Here is a 6,867-nt window from a genome sequence, read left to right on the forward strand (position 1 = left end):
ATTGTTTCTACAGTGCTGAGTATCTGTACTTCCCAGAGGTGAACTTTTAATGGGTCCAAAAGTCTCTGTGTAAAAATGACCTGGGGGCAACGTAATCTAGACCATTGGTGGTTAAAAAATGAGGCTTGCTGGTTAATGAATACATACTGTGACCTCCTCTGTGGAGAAGCATAGATTTTTAGGAATGTACGTACTGTTAAAATATGAAATCTTTTGATAAGAGACGGCAGGCGTGATTCTTCGTATAGAATATTGTTTGCAACAAATTTTGGTAGCCCCAGACATAATCGTAATGATTCACGTTCTAACAAAACCAATGGTCGAACTTTATAAGCCGGAGAGCCAGAAAACAAAACGCAGCCGAATTCTAGAATTGGTCGAATGTACATGCAATAAATCATGACGAGCACGTCTCTGCGCAAACCGGCACGTTTATTGCTGAGCCTACGCAGCATCCCTACTGCGCGTGCTCCCTTAGTAGCCATGTTTTCTATATGGGGTCTCCAGTCAAGTTTGTCGGTATAGGTTACTCCTAAATACCTAATTGACTCGACCTGAGGTATCACGGCCCCTCGGTAAAGTAATGAAATTTGCACTGGTACATTTTGTGCGAAAACAACAATTGCACTTTTATTAATATTTAGCGATAAATTAATACCCTCTAGCCACGTTTCCAGGCTATTCATATATTTCTGCAGGGTTTGGTAAAGAGTGTGAATGTCTGCTGACGTAGCGAAAAATGCGATATCATCGGCATACACATACACCTGCACGTTCTGCTGTATGGGAATAGAACATAGTAGAATATTAAATAATAAGGGTGATAACACTGAACCCTGCGGGAGGCCTCTCGTTTGCTTATATTTTGAAGAACTGACACCAGATTGCGAGCAATAAAATTCTCTATCCCTCAAGAAAGCATAGACCCATGCCACAAAGTATTCTGGCAGTCCTAAGTTCTGAAGCGAATTTATCAGTTTCACATGCTCCACACTGTCATAGGCTTTGGTGATATCTAAGGTTACTAAAGCTGAATATTGTTTCTGATATCGAGCAAGCTGTATTCTACTTTCTAGATCAACATGTGCACACCAAATGGAACAACCACGCCTGAAACCAATTTGACATGGGCTCAGTGTCATTTTTTCTGACATCCAGCGATCTACCCGGCTATGTAAAATTCTCTCGACGAGTTTTACTAGATTTGATGTGAGTGCTATAGGCCTGATATTATCTAAGGTAAACCCCGCGCCTTGCTTTTTTAATAACGGAATAACTTTTGCAACTCTCCAATCAGCTGGGATCCAAGAATTTCTAATTGAGTGATTCACAATTTCGAGTAGGCCAAGGGGGTATATCTTATGTACTGCTTTTATTACCGACGTCGTGATACCATCAGGACCTGGAGCGGAATTAGGCAGCGTTCTTACCACATTTACTAGCTCAGCAGCTGTGACCTCCTCAAAATCCTCACCCCTCTTAGGGGTCTGGGGTTGGTATAAGAGAACAGTCGTAAAGCGACTCTCTAGGCCCTGAGCGATGTCTTCGAGAAAGGACTTCAGTTCACTTGGTGTTGATACTACAGATTCTACGGTTTTCAGTACTGGAAGAACTTTCTTGGTTCTCAGAAAGCGAAATAGTGCTTTTCTGTTTGCTGTCTTTGAGAGAAACTCAGAACGTTCACTGTCAAATTTGTCCTTCGCAATGGCAACGGTTCTTTTAAAACTCGCGGCGGCATACTTATAGTCACTCCAGTTGCGAGGGCACTGGTTGAAAAGTAATTTTTTTCCATGCAGCTTTTCTTAGTCTATACGCCCGCGAACAGTCCGCATTCCACCAAGGGTTGGTCGAAGCGCTTTTGGAGCTGTGTATAGTGAATTTGGACTTATTCAACGATTCTTTTAGGATGTCACTTAATCTGATAGCGTCTGGTTCCCTATCATCTGCTCGGTTAGATATAGCCGCTCGTAGTAATTTTCCAAATGTACTGAAATTTACATGCGTAACCGATGGTCGAATCATGGAAGTTACTGGGCATACCATCTCAAAAAATATAGGCATATGGTCGCTACTTGTGCCAGAATTAATAGCAGACCATGTTGAGATGGACAAATTAACACTAGAAAAAGTCAGGTCAAGCACAGAATAAGACTGATTATACACAAACGTGGGAGTTCTGGTGTTGACACACATCAAGTTATTCTTATTAGCCCAATCCGACAGACGCTTCCCATTCAAGTCAGTTTTAAAACCCCACGAAATATGATGAGGTGGTCAAGCGCTCTGGTCTTCTTCTTCAGTGGTTATTCAGGAAAGGAAAAAGGCACCTAATTTCTGTCTGCCTATAGGCGACACGGCGCAGTGCCTTGTAGGGGTGGGGGTAAGGAGGGAATAAAAGAATAGTAGGAAAATAGAGAGAAAAGTGAGAGAACCATCCATCCAACGAAGAGAAAAGAGGACAGGAAAGATGTGGAAACGGTCACGGGAGTTCAGGGACGGGTCCGCGAAACACAGCTAGAGGCACAGTGCACAACATCGGCGAAGCGGCGAAGGCCCCGTCGATGAGCGGCGCACGGCATAGCGGGCGAGGAGTCCGTCACGGGGCGCCGATCAGCGAGAGGTACGAGGAGTAATCCAGGACATCGCGGCCGGCACGTCCGTCTTGCTTGAAATCCAGCGAGCGAATCTCTCTGGTCTCGACGAGGTGCAAAAGAGCATTACGCGCCACCTTGGGAGGAGGCAGCCCACGGCGTCCGCCTACGCACCGGTCAACTTGCCCACGAGCTCGGCACGGCAGCGTTACTGTCGGCGCCTGGTACTCGACGCCTTTGCCCGAAACTACAGAGGCGAGTCGCCGGACCAATTCCGAGTTGTCTTCTTTCGGCGGCGGAGCGTCGCCACTTTGCGGCGCGACGAACGACTCTGCATGGTACGCTTCCTGGCGCACAAACTCTTCTCGGCCTTCAGGTAGGACAAGAGATGATCACTTTCAAGATCAGGACAACAGATGACCGTAGTTGGCTCACCTTGTCAACGACTTCGCTGACGATGCTCTCCGTCCTGCCCAAGTCGCTAACGGCGCCGAGCCGTTCAAGTTTTGCTTGTAGCTCTTGCTCAGCGCGATCCATGTTCTGCTTGGTGGGATTGTAGACGCCCATCTCTCGCTCAAGGTCGACTGAAGCCAGTTCGAACGTCAGGAAAAAGTGGGCGGCGCTGGCGCGGAGAGCAGCAAGATGAAAGAAATGCTAAGCTATCCAGAAGGGCATATATATGACTCTGGCCCGTCTGCGATAGCAGGAGCCCTACCAATAAAAAAAAGAAAAAAAAGGAAAGAAAACATAATAATAAGAGGGAAACTGCACCCCCTCCCCCGCGGTATCTCTATTGGTTGGCTGACGATCAAAAATCTAAATTGTGCAATAAGACGACACGTGTTACCTGAATACCTTCAGTGCAACAGGTATAGATGATAAAGAACACCATTTTTTTAAAACAAACCAAACTTATCTATGCCTCCTTTCCCAAGTTTATGTTGTGGTATGCCTGCTTCTCTCGTTTCCTACCAGTCAAGTGCCAAAGTTGTACTCTCTCTCTCTCCCGCGGTGCATTTGCAAAGTCATCTTCCTTTTCCTCTCACTCGATTGTATTGATCCCGCCCGAAAGCTTTGCGCACCCAACGTGGTTTTGCACTGCCTTCGTGATCGGCCCATCTTTGAGCAATCGACGATATCATGTGATGACGGCGTCATGTAACGCCCTAAATTTTGTGGCCTGTGACTTCATGATGACGTCATCACACAATGGTGATTTTCTTGCATTACTGGTGTTGACGCCAGTGTTGCGGAGTTGCCACTGCGGAATTGGAATGACTCCAGAATCATTCCACATTTTCGCGACCCCGGAGTGGAATGGGAATGGAATGGGGACAACGCTTGGAGGATTGGAATAGGAATGGAATTAAGCGCCTTTTGCACGGAATATAATGGGAATGAAATTACGTCTTTTTCCAAAAATAAGAGCACGTTTTCGTCTAGGCGCTGTTTTTCAAACTTCAAAGTAAGTCAGAGCCTCGAATTTAACAATTTAACAACAAGACATTGCATATCTGCGCACAGGCGAACATATAAAGTTCTCACCCCATCCATACTTGCGAGGCGCGCCTGACAAGCGTGAGTGCTGACGAGCAGTGCGGCCCAGTGTTCCGTATTCGCTGGTATTAGCTGGAACAGTGCACCGCTCGGGCACCTCGTGCCCGAGCGGTGTTCTAGCTAATACCAGCGGATTTAGAGGTTTTCGTTCCCCATTAACCAAATCTTAGTTTTCTCCATATTCACGACCGCTCCAGAGGCTTGGCAAAACTGCTACTATCCTCGGCCTTGGTATTAATGCATCTGATGACATCAGCTTTATGGGGCGTTCATTATTGACTCGCTAAAACTATCAAGATGTCTTTCCTACGTTGAGGAATTACAGGAATGGAATTGAACTGCCCGACCATTCCCGGAATGGGAATGGGCTAAGTTTTTTCATTCCCAGGAATGGAACTGCGGCAAGTTCTAATTCACCGGAATGGAATTGGAATGGAATGGAGGCGCCCATTCCGCAACACTGGTTGACGCCGCCGACGGCCACATTTAGCGTTTGGTGAGGCATGTAAGGCTTTCGCCTTAATAATCGGCCCACCTTATAATTTTTGCGCCGTTGCTGCGGACAGTATGCACAACAAAGTAAGCAGTATGTATATGGCTGATCACGTGCAATAAACACTGAGTTTTTAGTTAGCGCTGTGTCCCGTATTGCTTTCGCCGTTCATGTAATTCTTTTCGCTACTGCCTGAATTATGTTTGAGTTTATTCAACCACTACTGTACTACTACTAATGCACTGCCCACTAGCCCATCAGTCTGTCCTTTTGAGCTTCGCAGTTCTCATTGTTTTGGCAGCGTCACTGCTGCTATAGCCAGGGTCGACAGCGACGTGCCGCTTCTCTACCAGCGACGTCACACGTGACGTTTCTGACCAGGTCACGTGACCCCAAGATCTTGAGGTGCTCTTCCCGATCTTGACATCTTCACCAGTGTATCCCACCTTGATGGACCCTCCAAAGACGTCGTGGTTAAGCTCTTTCGCAGTTGATGAAAAGATTACTGATGAACACATCACATGTTGAAACAGGATTGAGACTTTTTGAGTTATCTCAGAAGTAAATCGAAATTTTCCTGAGCACCAGTGGAACAGAGGAAGGGGAGTGTGAATTTAGAGATACGTTTTACGGCTCGGTTACAGTGTGCTAGTAGCTCGGGTGCCGTTCTGGACGCTGTCAAATTCCGCCATATTGTCAGATTTTGCCATTGGTCAAATCCGATTGGACCGGAAGGCTGCCTCTCTGATTGGCTTAAAATGCCGCCATTACGAAATTTGACAATATGGCGGAATCGGACAGAGTCCAGAATAGCACCCCTGATTGCAGCCTTTCCTTATTCTATCCTCACTATAAGAAAGCGATGTTACTACAACTTGGTCACGAGAAAGTGGAAAGGATCTTGCCATCCGCGATATTTTGCTTTGAGCTTGATTTCTTGGAAATGTGAGGCCCACAACTACGTTCAGTTCTCTGGCCTAGTCTTACATCAGTCGGCAGATGTCGCTCTGCGTTCAGACACTCGATCTAGAGTTACATGCTACCTCTAGGTAGCATATAGGGAGCATATACAGTAACTCGAAGACACCCGAGAAGACGGAACGTAAGCTTACCGCGACAGTTCAGAGCCGGATACGCGAAGAGGAGAACGCGCAATGGAAAATGGCTCTGCAACGAAAGAATACACTCCAGCTGTACCGTACGTATACGAAGAGGCCATTGGGCCGGCATCTTTGTATGACAACAGTGGCGGCAGTGGGCTACTCTTCGAAGCACGCGCGGGAGCGCTTCGCGCGCTGACATACCTCAGCCGCTTCGACCCGAACATCGACTCAACGTTATGCAGAACACGCGAAGCAGAACAAGAAAGAGTGGAGCACTTGGTGCTGCGATGCCAAAAACTCTCACCCCGGCCGTCAGAGGCCACTACACACCCTTAGGCGCTGGCCTTGGCGGACAGGAATGCAAATGCCGTTGCCATCACCAAGACTATAGGCTCCAACAGTGGCGGATGTGGCAACAGATGTGAACTGTACTTCGTGTTTTCTTCCTTTTTTCTTCCCATTTTTTCCCCTCCTTTTTTTCCTTACCTTGGCCAGAACACATCCTATTTGTTCACCCGCTACAAAGGGCAAAGTCACACATCATAATCATCATCATCAAGAAAGGAAGGGAGAGAGAAAAAAAAAGAACACGCCTATCCCAGCGCCATCTACTGATGTGAACACGTGCTAGCACCAGGTAGAGCTAGCGGTCCGCTTGGCGTCAACGCGGGTAAACGACACTACGACACTCGCAAGGGCGCCACGCCAGTACCAGCGGCAGCGGTGGCCTCTGGGGGGCGAGGGGAGGAGGGGGCGTGGCCGTATAAGCGTTAGCAGAACGAACGTGGTCCAGAAATGGGGGGTCCGCGCGCATGCTGTGCTGATGTCATCGGCTATCTTTTTACTGGGGGGAAAGTGGCTGCCGGTCGTGTCTATTTTCGGGATCGCCCGGCCACCGCGCTACCTGCCCGACATACTCCAGTGCAGCTGCTCTCTGGCGACACGAAGGCGCACACCACACGCCGGCACGACCACGTACGTGTCACATACGTGGTCGCACGGGATTTTCTCGCCAACTGATTTTATCGCATTATCCCTAACGTCGTGTTACAGTCAACTTTTAATTCCCGAACCAGCGCAGTGAGATGGAAGCCTCGAGAAACGGCGCTGACTCAAGAGTGAA

The sequence above is a fragment of the Rhipicephalus sanguineus genome, chromosome 9, assembly GCF_013339695.2.
Source record: "Rhipicephalus sanguineus isolate Rsan-2018 chromosome 9, BIME_Rsan_1.4, whole genome shotgun sequence".
NCBI classification, from domain to species: Eukaryota; Metazoa; Arthropoda; class Arachnida; order Ixodida; family Ixodidae; genus Rhipicephalus; species Rhipicephalus sanguineus.